Raw genomic sequence first — 17,893 nt, 5'->3', positions numbered from 1 at the left:
GAAGCAGAAAAAGCGCAGCTTCCGAGAGAAGCTGACGCTTTTTCTGCGGGGGAGAGGAATCAGTGATCGGGCACCGTTGCCCGATTCACTGATTCACTGGCTAACAAACCGCCGGCCGGGAGCGCGCGTGCACGCGCGCGATCGGCCGCGTGGACGCGCAGGAGCGCACATGGCTTCCTGGACGTGAGTTTCACGTCCAGGAATGTCAAATAGTTAAGGGGCCAGAGTGGTGCAGTCACAGTGTACAGTCCCACAAGTGTTAAAGGGACATGGTAACAGTCAGTAGGTGTAGATCACACAACAGGCAGTGACCAGCAAAGGGGTACTGTCACAAATCTAATTTATTTATTTTCTGGCACACAGAGATCACCTAAAACACACACAATATGGTCACACATGTGTTAAAGTGACATGGTAACAGTCAGTATTTGTTGATCACACAGCAGTCAGTGACCAGCAAAGGGGTCACAAATGTTTGTCACACTGTTTTTGATGTCACACTGATATCACTGATAACACAATACAATCGATCACATGGGTGTTGCTATAAACCATGTACAGTTAGTCATTAAAGGAATCACCTGAATCAATGTTTATTGGTTTGATGTCTGCAAGGGTGTTGCTGCGACACTGTGTGGGGTAACACAGCACACGGCATGTCACAAATGTCAGACAGTAAATTACTTTTGCGCAGCAGCAGTGGGTTATAACGATGCTTTAAGAGTCAAAATGAAAGGGATTGCCTTTTTTTCAACAGTAGTGCATTAGAACCCAGCAATGCCTCATTTAAATAGAAAACACACTGAGTTTCAGGGGTAAATATTGTAATGCTGGGGGGTCATACTTTCTGACCACCCAGCGCAACAAGGCTAAGTAGCTGGATAATGGAAGAGGCTCCACAGATTGACACAGGAGTAATAAACAAGGGAGCAAGATTGCCCAGAGCAACTGCAGCTCTGGGCCGCCTATCAGGCTAGATGCTATGTGATACAATACACAACAGACGTAGTCGTTAACAGACTTGGGTCATACACATTAATTCAAATGTCAGGTGGAAGGATTAGGCAGATTAGGCAGATTCATAGTTGAGAGGTAGTCGATCAGCCAATCTAGTCGCTGTTTCAGCGACGGCAACATTCACACTGAGATAGACAAGACTAACAGGTAGGAGCGAACTAATGGCAACCGCTGCTATAGTTCGTCCTTAAGAACAAGGCTAGAAGGAATACTACCATTCACCAACGTGGTGCTGGCAGAATCTAACTATCAGGATCAGAAGGACTTCACTGACCCCCGCGGGTCAGCGAACATCCAGCAGACATGACAATACAATGCAAGGCATTATACATTTACAATAACAACTTTCACAGCATAGACCCAATGACAACTCAGAGAGCTGGGTCTGAAATAGTGTTGGGCGAACAGTGTTCGCCACTGTTCGGGTTCTGCAGAACATCACCCTGTTCGGGTGATGTTCGAGTTCGGCCGAACACCTGACGGTGCTCGGCCAAACCGTTCGGCCACATGGCCGAACTAAGAGCGCATGACCGAACGTTCCCCGAACGTTCGGCTAGCGCTGTGATTGGCCGAACGGGTCACGTGGTTCGGACCCGAACGCGCTCTGATTGGCCGAACGGTCACGTGGTTCGGGTAAATAAATACCCGAACCACGTCATATCTCCGCCATTTGTCTGTGGGTTTAGCTTTGGGTAGGCAGGCAGGGTAGTTCGCGCTCCAGCCACGCTAGCCAGGGTCCCCCCTGTCATTGTGTCACTGCTGGGAACAGTAGTACACCGCTTGCTCAGCCACACTATATAGCATTCTGTTTACTGCCACTCTGTGTACCTCGCTCAGCCACACTATATAGCATTCTGTTTACTGCCACTCTGTGTCTGCTGGGAATAGTAGTACACCGCTTGCTCAGCCACACTATATAGCATTCTGTTTACTGCCACTCTGTGTACCTCGCTCAGCCACACTATATAGCATTCTGTTTACTGCCACTCTGTGTCTGCTGGGAATAGTGGTACACCGCTCGCTCAGCCACACTATATAGCATTCTGTTCACTGTTCTGTGTCTGTTTGGAATAGTGGTACACCGCTCGCTCAGCCACACTATATAGCATTCTGTTTACTGTTCTGTGTCTGCTGGGAATAGTGGTACACCGCTCGCTCAGCCACACTATATAGCATTCTGTTTACTGTTCTGTGTCTGCTGGGAATAGTGGTACACCGCTCGCTCAGCCACACTATATAGCATTCTGTTTACTGTTCTGTGTCTGCTGGGAACAGTAGTACACCGCTCGCTCAGCCAGAGTATATAGCATTGTGTTTACTGCCACTCTGTGTACACCGCTCAGCCAGACTATATACCATTGTTTACTGACACTCTGTGTACACCGCTCAGCCAGACTATATACCATTGTTTACTGACACTCTGTGTACACCGCTCAGCCAGACTATATACCATTGTTTACTGCCACTCTGATTCTGCTGGGAACAGTAGTACACCGCTCGCTCAGCCAGACTATATAGCATTGTGTTTACTGCCACTCTGTGTACACCGCTCAGCCAGACTATATACCATTGTTTACTGACACTCTGTGTACACCGCTCAGCCAGACTATATACCATTGTTTACTGCCACTCTGATTCTGCTGGGAACAGTAGTACACCGCTCGCTCAGCCAGACTATATAGCATTGTGTTTACTGCCACTCTGTGTACACCGCTCAGCCACACTATATAGCATTGCGTACTCTGCCAGTCAGTGTGTATATTGCTGGGATCAGTAATACTCCACTCACCGTCAACCACTATATGAGCTCAACATGAGTTCCCCAGAGACCTCCGCTGTGAGCAGCACTCCCAACAACAGCAACAGCCAACGCCCCACGCAAGCTATAACATCCACCCCAGCAGCCAGTGGTCAGCAGCAGCCCTCCCCGGAGGAGAACGTTGTGTCCATCAGTCCGTCGCCAGAGCGATTAATGAGGGCTGCCATTGAGGAGATGATGGGGCCTGATGTGGAGGAGGAGGTCTGGCTCAGGCCAGCATCCCAAGTTAATGTTGAGGACGATGAGGGGTCTGTGTCTGGGGATGTTGGGGTGGCAGAGGTGGTGGGTGGGTCAGACTCAGGAGAAGAGTTGTATGATGAGGATGATGATCGGGACCATCTGTATGTGCCTCAGAGTCCGACCCCGGAAAACATGTTGTATCGTGTGTTTAGGTACTAAAATCTGCGTTCCCTCCCAGTAGTGTTGGGCGAACAGTGTTTGCCACTGTTTGGGTTCTGCAGAACATCACCCTGTTCGGGGTGACTATATAGCAGACTATATAGCATTGTGTTTAATGCCACTCTGTGTACACGGCTCAGCCACACTATATAGCATTGTGTTTACTTCCACTCTGTGTCTGCTGGGAACAGTAGTACACCGCTCACCCGCCACTGTATAGCATTGTGCTCTGTGTCACTGCTGACAATAGTGGTACACCGCTCACCCACCACTGTATAGCATTTCTGTACTGCCACTGTACTGCTGCCAGTCAGCGTGTACTTTAAGGATAAGTGAAATGAGGAAGAAATCCGGTGAAAGAGGGAGGGGCAAGGGAAGAGGTGTTTCCCCTGACGGTTCACGTACAGGCCACAGGGGAGCACCCAAGAAAACCCACTCAATACTGCCCATGTTGTCCAGGACAACAACCCTCACAGATCCAAAAGAACAGGACCAGATAATTACTTGGATGACCTCTCAAGCGTCCAGCAGTGGGTTAAGCAGCACCAGCACATCACGCACGAGGTCCGAGTCCTCAGCCAGTTAAAGTCTGGGCTTTCTTTGAAGACTGCACTGAGGATGTTACCATGGCGATTTGCAAGGTGTGCAAGACCCGCCTGAGCAGGGGGAAAAGTATTAACAACCTCTCCACCACCAGCATGAGCCGCCACATTCTATCCAAACATCCCACTCTGTGGGCAAACGCGGCAGGACAGGGTACCACCAGCAACACTGCCTCCCTTGGGTTCACCAGACTCACCACCAGACCCGCCTCAGCAGCAGCAGTAGCCCAGCCATTGCGTGGTTCACAACATTCACAAACATCAGACGATGCTGACACTGTCACTTTCCGGACTAGTGCTCTTGAGGTCTCCCAGTGTTCATCAAACACAACAACCAACAGCCCTTCGGTGTGCAGCGCTACGGTTGAGTTGTCTGTCTCTGAGATGTTTGAGCACAAGAGGAAATTGCCAGCAAATGACCCCCGGGCCGTGGCAGTAACAGCCAGCCAGCATAGCCAAGCTTCTGGCCTGCGAAATGCTGCCATATCGAGTGGTGGAGACAAACAGCTTCAAGGGCATGATGTCAGTGGCCATCCCACGTTACGTGGTTCCCAGCCGCTACCACTTTGCGCGCTCTGCAGTGCCTGAGTTGCATGAGCACGTGGTCAGCTAAATAACCCGAAGCTTGAAGAATGCCGTTGCCTGCAAGGTTCACCTCACCACTGACACCTGGACGAGTGCGTTCGGCCAGGGTCGATACATCTCCCTTACCGCGCACTGGGTGAACCTTGTGGAGCCTGGCAGCGATTCCTCACCTGCTACGGCGCGGGTGTTGCCCACGCCGCAAACAGCTGGATAACAACAGCAGCACCTACCTCTCTGACTCCTTCTCCTCCAACGCATCTCAAAGCTGTACCTCATCCGGAAATGCTAACCCAGCACCAGCAGCAGTAGGATCGTGGAAGCAGTGCAGCACAGCTGTTGGCATGCGTCAGCAAGCGTTGCTGAAGCTGATCTGCCTTGGGGATAAGCAGCACACAGGGGAGGAAATTTGGAGGGGAATAAAGGAACAGACGGATTTGTGGCTGGCACCGCTGGACCTGAAACCGGGCATGAAGCTAGACACCTGGCACGAACTGGCAATGTACGCAATAGAGGTGCTGGCTTGCCCGGCAGCCAGCGTTATGTCGGAACGCTGTTTCAGTGCTGCCGGAGGCATCATCACAGATCGGCGTATCCGCCTCTCCACAGAAAATGCAGACCGTCTGACTCAAATTAAAATGAATCAATCCTGGATTGGAAACGACTACGCAACACTCCTGGACCCCAACCAAGTAACATGACCGATGAACATCTGGGATGGTTTAGCGTTTCCGGTCCCTGTTTATTGAACCTCTCATCTGTATTACATTTATGACTGCATGGCGGCAAAAAGCATTGCTGCTATATCCGCACGCTTTTTGTCCTCATGCAAGGCCTGGGTTGTTGTGTCTCACAAAGCGTGGCCTTCTCCTCCTGCGCCTCCTCCTGTTCCATCACGTGTGCTGCTGCTGCTGCTGCTGCTGCTGGGTTACCGTTGCCGGTCCCTGTTTATGGAACCTCTTATCTTTATTACATTTATGACTACATGGCGGTACAAAGCATGCTATCCGCACGCTTTTTGTCCTCATGCAAGGCCTGGGTTGTTGTGTCTCACAAAGCGTGGCCTTCTCCTCCTGCGCCTCCTCCTGTTCCATCACGTGTGCTGCTGCTGCTGCTGCTGCTGCTGGGTTACCGTTGCCGGTCCCTGTTTATGGAACCTCTTATCTTTATTACATTTATGACTACATGGCGGTACAAAGCATGCTATCCGCACGCTTTTTGTCCTCATGCAAGGCCTGGGTTGTTGTGTCTCACAAAGCGTGGCCTTCTCCTCCTGCGCCACCCTCCTCCTGTTCCATCACGTGTGCTGCTGCTGGGTTAGCATTACCGGTCCCTTTTCCTGGAACCTCTTATATGTATTACATTTATGACTGCATGCCGACAAAAAGCATGTTACCTGTGCAAAGAAAACAGACATTTCCCGCATTTAAAAGACAGTTTTCCCTTTGAAACTTTAAAATCGATTTTCTCAAAAACTATAAGCTCTTTTTGCTAAATTTTTTTTCCTCTTGTACCCACTCCCAAGGTGCACATACCCTGTAAATTTGGGGTATGTAGCATGTAAGGAGGCTTTACAAACCACAAAAGTTCGGGTCCCCATTGACTTCCATTATGTTCGGAGTTCGGGTCGAACACCCGAACATCGCGGCCATGTTCGGCCTGTTCGGCCCGAACCCGAACATCTAGATGTTCGCCCAACACTAGTCTGAAATGGAAGTTAGACTTTTATGCTGGCATCAACCAATGGATGCAAGTATGCAAATTTCTACACAGCTGAATGGTAATCATTCAAGCCTGAGCTGGCTTGATTACCATTTGCTAGCTGGCTGTGAATGCAAAGGACTCCCATAAGAAATACATGCAGTATTATGTAACAACATGCATGCAGGAAATCCAGGGCTATCTGGCCACAGCTCAGCTGCAACAAGCAATTGGTGGAATGATGACAGCATCCTGAGCTGTCCAGAACTGCAGAGCGATTGCAAATGACAGTGAGAATCATTGTGAATGCACAACCGAATGCAAGCAGACAAGCCAGAACTGTCCGTTTGCAGCTCCACTGCAACGGAAAGAATACACTACAGGAGGGAACTTTACAAATATAAAGCAAGTCATACTAATCATCATCGATACAGAGGACTACTTAAAGGATACATGAGGCGACATGATGTGACAGCAGAGCCGTCTCACCCACCAGGCAGCTATAAATTCCTCAGACATATTGCCACAGGTCAGTAAATTCCCCAAGTGATCCCCATAAAAACAGAAACTGCGGATATCATATATGACGCTGGCTGCGTTTCAAATTGCAACAATTCGATATGTTAAGCATAAAGACAAAACTGTATCGGGCCAGAAACATCAATTTTGCTGCACTTATCCTTGCGTCCGCGCATTCATGCATCACATACACATGTGCCCAAATATCAGATATGGGGGCCCCCTTAAATATTAACTTTGATTCCTCCAAATGGTTCAGTTCATCATGATATCATAGGAACTTGAATAAAGCAGCCGCTTGGTCAAAGCAAACAGGAGTAGATCTCACCCATCTCAAGTGGAGGTATCTCATTCAGAAGACTCCCGCTGGTCCGTGTAGCAGAGTTCCATTGGTGGGCTTGGGAGCATTGTGCTGTCAGCTCCACCACGCCACAGCTCTCTCTCACGGAGAACACCAGCCCGAAATTCCGTGCCCCACGTGTGTGGATGAATGCTGCAATGCCCGCAGCCACGTCAGCTCCGCCCACCGACGCGTTTCACGTCCCAATTGGACGTTTCATCAGGGTGTAGTTTCACTAGCAACCGTCATCTTATATGTAGTAGTTCAGGCTCCGCCCACCGCATCTCCATTGCTATGCTCACCGTTTTTATTGCTTAGGATATATGCGGTGCGGCTTGTATGCACTAACATAATATCAAACAAGAAAAGCACCCATGGTTCATATTCAAAGCAATCACAACTGCATGTAGCAAAAATATGTATAAATTTTATTTAGGACGTATCCAACAATAAAAACAACTAAATCTCCAGCATGGAGTGAGAGGGGATATGTAAATAATAAACAATTGGGTAATAAATATACAGCGCTGATGAGGCAACTATTTAAATATTATATCACATAACATAGTGAACTGAGCAGCATTTACTCCTAGAAAGGAGTTCTAGGAGTAAATGCTGCTCAGTTCACTATGTTATGTGATATAATATTTAAATAGTTGCCTCATCAGCGCTGTATATTTATTACCCAATTGTTTATTATTTACATATCCCCTCTCACTCCATGCTGGAGATTTAGTTGTTTTTATTGTTGGATACGTCCTAAATAAAATTTATACATATTTTTGCTACATGCAGTTGTGATTGCTTTGAATATGAACCATGGCGGCTTGTATGCACATCACACTGTAAGGCAGCCACTTCTGTGCCATTAGATTACAAGCAAATCATATCCATACTAGATGTTTTAGTCCATATATATCATTCTCGGAAATTTTTCCCATATAACAACTGAATTTGTTCAGCGCACCACATCTGCACAGTAATTGTCCCTTGCAGAGGGGGACCCACAGGAAAAAAGGGGGGTTCATACATATAGTTCATAACATAATTAGTCATCCAGGGATTTGTGATTCATCTGTCAGGAGTCAAGCTAAAAATTTGCATGGCAATTCCAACATTACTTGACTACCGCCCAGGCACATATTGTCCTTAAAGGCACAGTGGTCATTCATTGCGGATCCGTCCATACACATGCTTTACCCACTTTTTCCCCAACACTAGTTAAAGTGTATAGCAACTGGTCATGGGCAAGGCCTACCGTGGACAATGATTTTATTCCAGATGACATAGTTGATCTAATATGTCAGTATCTATTGGCTCTAAGAAAGGGGGACAGATCTAATTCGGCATTTAACCCTCTAGGTGCCACTGTGCCAAGTTTAAAAATCCACATCGCCTCCTTACAATAAAGTATTTCATCAAAGTCACCACGTCTATTTGATATCTTTAAGTTATAGATCCCCTTGACTGTGGTTCCCTTCAGGCTATTCTGATGACAATCTCTATAGTGGTCATAGATAACCCCTGTCGATTTCCCCTTGGTTATCTTTCCAAATGCTCAAGAACTCTCTCCTTCAGTGCCCTTTTGGTCTTACCAATATAGCCTAATCCACAAGGACACTGTATCATATACACCACCCTTTTAGTATCACAATTTATAAAAGACTTGATGGTAAACTCTTTGTTGCCACTACTGTCAGAGAGCACATTGGTATGATCAACATATGGGCATAGCTTACACTTTGAACATCTGAACATCCCTGTGGGCTTTCTACTATCAAGCCACGTCAGGGGATTCTTTTGCAATTCACTATGTACCAGCCGATCTTTTAAGTTGGGCGCTCTTCTTGCAATTAGAAGTGGTCTCGGACCCACTATTTTTTCAATTTCTTTATCAGAGGTGAGTATTGGCCAAAATCTGCTCAATAGTTCACGTAGATTATTCCAATGGGCCCCAAAGCCGGTCACGAGGCGCATATGCCCATCTCCCTCCGCTTTATGCGGCCTCCCCCTGGGGGCCAGCAATTTCTGCCGGTCCAGATCCCAGGCCCGCCGTAAAGCATTCCGTAATATCGAATGCGAATATCCGCGCTCGCGGAAACGTTGATACATATTACGTACTTCATTTCTGAAGTCTTCATCCCTACAGCAATTTCTCCTTAAACGGAGGAACTGCCCATATGGGATTCCTTTCTTTAGAGACGACGGTGTACAACTTCAGAGCCGCTCGTTGCCTGCCAACAACCATCCAAGTGAAGGAGGAATCCAGCTGCCTTTGTGCCTGATCCCTGGCTAGAGGGATAAAAGCCTACACGCTGGCTACTCCTGTACAGGCTCGCCAGCAACTTCTAGAGGTGAGATTATTCTGAATTCACCCAATCTACTGCTGTACTGTTCCTTGAGTGCGCTCTGTCTCTTCTTGTCTCAAACACAGATACTTTTGCCACCGAGGTGGATACCAAGAGCAGCACCTTTATCCTTCCCCTCTTCTACCCTGCCACACTGATCGCTCCTTCTGTTTGCCGGAAGTAAACCGCCTGCTTCTTTTCCAAATAGCTTCTGAGTCCTGACTCTTCACTCTGATTCACTGATTCATTCAGTTCCTCTCTCTCTGCTACTAGTAACTGAGTGGATGTAGAGACTGAGCGTAGTAGGATTAGCAGCCAGGCAAGGACTGCCCCCAGGCTTTTATTCAGTGATTAAGGGCTTTTTCCACTATGAAACGCGATTGCGATCGCGATTGCGATCGCAATCGCGTTTCAATTTCCATCATGCGATTGCGATTGAGCTACTATACTCATTATAGTCTAGCTCAATTGCATACAAAACGCGGCAGGACGACGATTGCGCTTTGTCCAAAATCGCATCGCAATCGGATCGCACTAATGGAAATTGCTGCTGCAGTTTCCATTAGTTGAATGCACTTTGCGATTTGCGATCAGAAGCAAATCACAAATCGCAGGCTAGTGGAAAAAGGCCCTTAGGGATGGTCTGGTGTATTCAGGTTTGTTGTTGTACAGTGATGTGAAATACTAGGCTAGCTGATAAAAGTGCAATTAGAGGACAGACAAGCTGGTAAATATACACAGCATGATGCAGAACTTGCCTGAAGGGTCCCTGGGAAAACATCTGTCTTGTCTCTCCCCATTGATTATAATGACTGCATGTGCAGATATGGTGTTAAACAGGTTGAAAAGTTTTGACAGTCTCTAGACTCCAAGAGGACTCCTTTTTGACTTGTATGAGAGACTGGCAGTGACAGAAATCCTATTACCGGCAACTAGTCTCTGAGTAATTTGGGACTGCAATACAGATTAGCTCTCTGCTCCATCTCCTGCTATTCTCCTTTAGACTGTAAGCTCGCAAGGGCAGGGCTTTCTCCCCCTTTTGTGTCTTGGAAATCATTATACCGTACATTTTATTCATCATGTTATTTTTATCACTGTCATTACCACTTCTGTATTTTGTATTCTGTATGCTGTATCATTTTTTGTATTTTGTCACTAATTATGTATCTTGTATATTAGTGTACACCATTGTCTGTATTATGTACCCCATGTTTGTTGCTCACTTTGTACAGCGCCACGGAATATGTTGGCGCTTTATAAATCAATAATAATAATAATTCTCAGTCTCACTCCACTCCTCCTCTCTCTGGGCTAGTGCACGACAAAATCGCAATAGCAATCGCTAGCAATTTGCAAATGCGACTTGACAATTTGGGCTGAGGCTGCCATGATAATGGGCCTCAAGTCTATGTTTCCCCACAGGCCAAAAGGTCCCAGTCCTCCCCTGGTAGCAGCATAGTGTGTGTGTATAGTGTGTATAGTGTGTATCTACTGTGTGCTGTGTGTGTATAGTGTGTGTGTGTGTGTATACTGTGTGTGTATACTGTGTGTGTGTGTGTGTGTGTGTGTATAGTGTATATCTACTGTGTGCTGTGTGTGTATAGTGTGTGTGTGTGTGTGTGTGTGTGTGTGTGTGTGTGTGTGTGTACTGTGTGTGTGTACTGTGTGTGTGTACTGTGTGTGTGTACTGTGTGCTGTGTGTGTATAGTGTGTGTGTGTGTGTACTGTGTGTGTGTACTGTGTATAGTGTGTGTGTGTGTACTGTGTGTGTGTACTGTGTATAATGTGTGTGTGTGTGTGTACTGTGTATAGTGTGTGTGTGTGTGTGTGTGTGTGTGTGTGTGTGTACTGTGTGTGTGTACTGTGTGTGTGTACTGTGTGCTGTGTGTGTATAGTGTGTGTGTGTGTGTGTACTGTGTGTGTGTACTGTGTATAGTGTGTGTGTGTGTGTGTGTACTGTGTGTGTGTACTGTGTATAATGTGTGTGTGTACTGTGTATAGTGTGTGTGTTGTGTGTACTGTGTGCATGTGTATATTGTGTGTGTGTGTGTGTGTGTGTATGCCGCAATAAGTATATTTTATGGTGAAACGCTCTGCTGCATTACAACTATTTTGTGGTGAACCCATGCCGCAATAAGTGTAATTTCTGGTGAAACGCAGCTGTATTATGATTTTCGGGGGTCTTGGGGGGTGGGGTTCATCACAGGAGTGGGGGGTATGGGGTTGGTGGCGCACCACAGGATTTCTCGCCTGGAGTGACAAAATGGTTAGAGATGCCCCTGTGTGACAGGCAAGTGTATGTACAATGCCAAGAACACATCTAATTATGTAGTGTTCCTATTTTTCTTTATCTGCTCGAAAGAGTTAAAAATGAGGTATGCAAGTGAGAGTTTCTGTGTGGGTTGGGACCGGATCGCAATATAGCGTAACCCTCACAATATACCACCCCTCACAATTGCTCTAAACCTACAGCTGAACTCTGGTCCCCTACCTCTCGTGTCCCTACCTCTCCCTCTAGATTGTAAGCCATTGGGCAGGGTCCTCCTCCTTTTGTGTCCTACCTGATCATGCACCTCCTCCATTACTGTGCACCTATGCTATGCTCTGAGTGAACCTAACTTCCCTAATCTCCATGCTCCCATCCAATGACTAAGCATTACCTTGTACTTATACTGTGCTGCGTGATCTGGTTTTTCTTGCATTCCTGTATTGTCTTATTGCTCTATGTCACCCCTAAATATTGTCTGTAACCTAAACTAATGTCCAGCGCTGCGTAATATGTTGGCGCTTTATAAGTACAATAAATAATAATAATAATAACCCTCACTGATAGGAATTACAGCAATAAAACACTTCTCAGGCAGAAAATGGCTTATGAGAGCAGGAAAGAGACAAAAAGGGTCAATAGTTCATAGATTTTAGCGCTGGAATACTTTAATGCATGTGTCATTGAGCAGAGACAATGAAACAGTAAAAACTTAGAAGTAGATTTAAAAATAAAATAAAACTGTGGGATATCTAAAAAAAAGTAATTTTTAGGAAAAAGGTGGATAGACACAACTGTTTGTCTCAACAATTTATTTTTACATCGTATTTCCTTTAAAAACAATACAAACAAATCGGATAGAGGCATTTATTTTGCTGGGAGGATTGATTTCTATCTTGAATTATTACATTGCTCCCTGACTTGGAAGCTGTTACTCTATCGACAAGGAGGAGATTCAGTATGCAAAGGACATACGTTTTATTCCAACACCATCATATTTAAGATGAAGTGCCTGTTTGCGACAGGCTTATTATAGTTTTATTGTTAAATGTAATTTATTGTTTGGAATACAACATGGCAACTGGCTTGACATAAATCATACACCTACAGACTGATGACACAAGGCATGCACTGCTTATTATATGCCACAATCATTAAACACATTCCTTCATTAAAATATAGGGCAAACTAAAGGCAAACTCCAATTACAGAAAATATCATTAATATTCAGTTGTCAATACAAACATTATTCTTATTTAAAAAGAAAAAAAAAATGGTGGGTCACATCAATTAAACAACAGATGTTACCGTTAGTGTGTGGAAGAGATTGATTTGTGTTGATTAGACATAATGGACAATTATTTGTTCTCTTGTGGAATATGTGATTCATTTAATGTTTAATGAGGCTTGTAGACAAAAGCAAAAAAAAAAGACTATGAATTCATTTGGGTTACTGCCATTTCTATAAAAATAAGTGAAAAAGAGCAAATCAGAATAGATGAATCATGTCAGTTTCAGCTGACATGAAACAAGAATCTAGAGTGGGAGAATACAGCTGAGGTCTGAGGTAAAATGTAAGATAGAAGTTGCCTGAGGGGATGTTCTCTGTAATCAGAAATATTTGTGCAGGTGAAATAATTAATAGTGTTGCTCAAATATGCCTCACTTCAGTTTGAGGTTTAAACAAGTCAAGCAAAAAATGTGAATTTCATTTAAGTCACTGGGTAAAATCTGGTGGCTTGTTGGTCATTGGAGAGCAAGGAAATCAGTCAAATGCCCTATAAAGGCACAGGAAGACAGCAATATGTTAGAAGAACCAAAAAGGGGAAAAATGTCTACTGCAGTGGGGACAAGGGGGGTGGAGTGGGGGGTGGTTTAATTAGCTTCCCCCTAAATAGGCCTTAGACTACAGTAGACAACATATGACTATGGCAGGGAAGTCACTCCCACAATCCGTCTATTCAAGGCAGTTAATGAGTATGGAAATCATTAATTTAATGAAATCCAGAACTGCTTGCGCATAGCACACCTATAGCCTAATTCTTTTACAGAGCCATATAATCAGAGTTGCAAACATGTGTTCCAAACTGTTTTATTTTCTATCTGTGCAAGGTATTGACTAACAAGGCTGTATGGCAGGACATGCAAAGCTGCACTGCTGCAGGTTAACTTGTACATTATGGGGAATAACAGTATGGAGGGGCTTCCAAATTGCGCACAATTTAATTTTTTGCATTTCCAGATGGAAATGGGCTTACCACAGTGGTAATCTGAAATTGGCTTTCTGCAGAAATACCGCATTACCACAGCTCGGTAACTTTTGCCCAATTGCAGAACTTGGAAGCATTGGGCCACTCAAAGAATGTAGAGAATGCAGAATTTTTCAGCGGAAATTGGATTACCGTGGTAATTTTAGACCAATCACAAGACTTAGTTACTACCGAGCATTGCCTAAATTTCCAATGTTTTAAAATTTCTGCAGTAAATCACTGCATTCTATGATTGGTCCAATATACAGAAGTATCATAATTAATCAACTTTATTAACAAAATGATGAAAAAAACCTTTCCTATGAAGTTATCGGAAATCAGAGATCCACAAAATCGGTAATCGGTAGCCTCGGTAATCGTAATTTCCATGGAATAAGAAATCGGAGTTTCCAACCATTCCTAAATAACAGGCGTAAGGGTTTTTGTACAGGGTAAGGCTCCCTGCACACTGCAAATCCGTTTTCCGATTCCGTTTCCGATTCCGATTTTCAATTCTGATTTTCCCTGAATACATTCAACAGAAAAATGGATCAAAAAACACAGCATGCAGTAAAGATTAAAAATCGAAATCGGATGTAAAAAACGATTAAAAAGCAGAATTGGAATCGGAATCGCATGCAGTGTGCAGGGAGCCTTAAAAGGGACTGAAAAGGCTATGCTGAAAACAATTTTGCCATCTGAAAACTGAAAGAATTTCTAGTTATATTATTTAGTATTCTACAAAAGGCTGTAACTGTGCTCATCCCACAGAACCCTAATGTAAGGGGAAGACCGGTGCTAAGGGGTGTGGCCAAATCAATTACAAACCAATATTAACATCTTGCACTTATAACCATACACGCAGCACCTTTAAAGTGGAGAATTTTAATGGTATGCCTGAAGGTTTTGAGAGCCAGAGTAGTATCAGGAAGTGTGAAGTATCAGGATGGAGCATAGTGTGGAAGTAAAAGACTCTGAAAGAGGCCCTTGATGGCAGGGATGAGATAGTCTAAAGTAGTAGGAAATTATCGACCATGTTGAATGGCCTTAAAAAAAAAATCAAGAGGAGAATATGCAAAGAGAAAGTGGCTTTGCATTTTCCCGTCAGGAGATCATTGGTGACTTTTCTGCGGCTGTTTCAGTGGAATTGTGGGTGGTAAGAAACCAGATTGAAGTAGGTTAAAAAAAAAATTACTGGAGAGATGATCAGGAAGTTGGAACAATTTTTCAAGTAATATGGAAGCAGATGTGATATGTAATTGACAAACAAATCAATAAGCAGAGAAAACCAGGTTCAAGAAAACCAGAGCTGGTCAGAACTGTCAGCACTGGTTGAAAGGCAAGGCTCCTTTAAATACTTTATGAAAAGATGAGGATTGTCCCGACTGGTAAAGCAACAGGTGAGATAATTCCTCCTGCTATAAGTAGGAAGGAGCAGTGTGTACAAACAGCAAAGGTTATTGCTGGAATTATGTGTGTCAGAATTATGCAAAGAGATGACTGAGAAAAAAAAGTCTGTGATTTGACTTAGAAAGGAATGTCATAGGTCCAAAAAATTAGGGAAGATAAAGGATAAAGAGTGCTGTAGATAAGATTTGTTAACAGTGGAAATAAAAAGACATTTTGACCACAAAAGAGTAAAGAGGATAGTAAAATGACTGTGAGAAAGTGATTTAGCATTGAGGGAAAGAGAAATTAAGAAGTAAATTAAAAATGACAGATCTTAAAAAACTGTAGCAGAGATATGTAGGATCTTATATAGATAGATATCTGGTCCCTTTGGTCCTCTAGTCGTTTAATTTTTTCTCTATTTCATTTAAAAAGGATGAAGAAGTAAATTTAAGATGGCAGATTTAAAAAAAACCCTTCAGAACAGACAAGCAGAATCTTGTGTCAGCGTGCTTCAATTCCCCTTTTGCTTCATTTTATTCTATTTCATGTTAGAAGAACACACTTTTAAAAATGTGCCGTCTTTTAAAAATAGTCAGGTGAGCTGCTCAAGGTAAGGCAGATTTATATCTATCAAATTTGGAAATTGCTCAATTGTCTCTGATAACAAGGGTAGTAAAGAAATTATTTGCATTCATACAATAACACAATACAAATTCGTGTTTAGAGAAGATTAGTCAAGATTTATCATTTTTCAAGAAGAGAAATGTTTATGAAAATTGAGGTAATTTTTGCCATACCACTAAAAATTAGTAGTGAAAATAAGCTTTTATTAGTTACATGATTTGCCTAAGGCCTCTTGCACACTGCAAGCGATTCAGATTCAGATTCCGCTTTTTAATCAGTTTTTACATCAGATTCCGATTCAGATTTGCAGTTTGCTCCCTGCACACTGCAAATCGGAATCTGAATCGGATGTAAAAACAAATTAAAAAGCGGAATCTGAATCGGTGCAGTGTGCAAGAGGCCTAACTCCTGAATATGCTGAATATGCTATTGTCACCAAAGTTGTTAAAGAGGCCAGGGGCACCTGTGGGCACATGCCTCAAACATATCGTAAAGGTTACCCTGAAGCAAGGTAAAATGTATTAAATGAATCCCATGTTGAGCTAATTACCTTTGTAGAAGTGTACTGCCACTGTTCATTGTCCTTGGGGTCCTCCCATACTTGCTCCCCATTCCTCAGAGCTCCCGCGCCACCCAGACATTCCTCTGAGTAGCATGGAGCTATTTCGAGGTGCGCTGGCATGAGTTTCGAGCTGTGGCTGTGAGGATTGAAAGAAACCACTCATGAATGAGCGCTGGCTTACTCTGTGCTTGGATGGTTTGGAACTTGCACCTGCACAGTTCTGATTCATGCATCATTGCTAGGGGGAACTTCTTGGTTTTCATATTTGACTGTAGAATTCCATTGAATATGAAGACCACCAGGGACCTGGAACAGGGGGGATCATGAGGACAACAAGCAGCAGAACACGTCTACAAAGGTAATTGTAATGAAAATTCCGCAACGCCGGTTGGATTGCGGAAATACGGTCGCATCCGTTGCGGCAGGCAGACTTTCCAACGCGGGTTGCGGAAATTTGTCCGCATCAGTTGCGCAAAACCTTCCGAGCGCCAAACTCCACAGCGTGCTGTTTACCAGGGCTCTGCCATCATGCCTCTAGGGGGTGCGCGCGCATGCCAGGCACGCCTTTATGCTCCTAGAAAGCGGGTCAGCTGACCTGGAGGTCAGCTGACGTTTTTAGCCTGCTCTGATTGGTTGCTGCTTGGGGTGGAGACTCCTTTCCCAGGCAGTATTTAAGGAAGTGCTTTTCAGTAGCACTTCGTCTGTGTTTGCGATACCCTGTGTCAGCACTCAGACCTAGTCAGTTCCCGTGTGATAATCCGGCAGGACCCCGGCTCTTGTCACGCCTAGTCAGCCTTGTTTTGATATTGCGTTATATATTGGTTTATCGCCAATATATATGCATATTATACTGTCTTGATTTATTGTGTATGATTCTGTGCCTGTCTTGACTATCCTTCTGTTTCCTGATTCTGTACTTCGCCAGCCCGTACCGTTATCGACTATTGGCTTGGTTTCCGACTATTCTCTTGACTCACGTTTCTGTACTGTTGCCGCCTGATCTGTTGCCATACCTCATTTTGTCTGACCTTTCTCCCTTCAGTGGAACGTCACCCACTGTAGGGTTTCTATCAGAGGCTTGCCTCTTTGAGATGACCGCCACTAGCAAACCATTACTGCTAGAGGCCGAGACTCCTCCACTGCGTCCCTTGGAGGATCTCACACACGGGGTTCCCATTCAGAGGTAACCACACATCTGAGGAATTACTGTGTGGTGGACTTTTCCACAGACTTGTGTATTTACACTGTATATCATTGTTGTCTACTGTTCCAGCTTGCTGGAGGTTGTATTTCTTTGCCCCATACGGATACTTTCTTATACCAGCTCCTCTAAGTAGTGAGTGTCTCTACACTTTGCTATTGCACCAAGCACCTTGCTGCATCCGATTGTTCCGTGTCTCGCTATACTTGCATTATTGGTGATTCTGCAGATCACCATAAAATCAGGTATAGCATCTGTATTATTGGTGATAC

The sequence above is a fragment of the Hyperolius riggenbachi genome, chromosome 4 (genome assembly GCF_040937935.1).
Source record: "Hyperolius riggenbachi isolate aHypRig1 chromosome 4, aHypRig1.pri, whole genome shotgun sequence".
Classification (NCBI taxonomy): Eukaryota; Metazoa; Chordata; class Amphibia; order Anura; family Hyperoliidae; genus Hyperolius; species Hyperolius riggenbachi.
Note: the sequence above shows the minus strand (reverse complement) of the source record.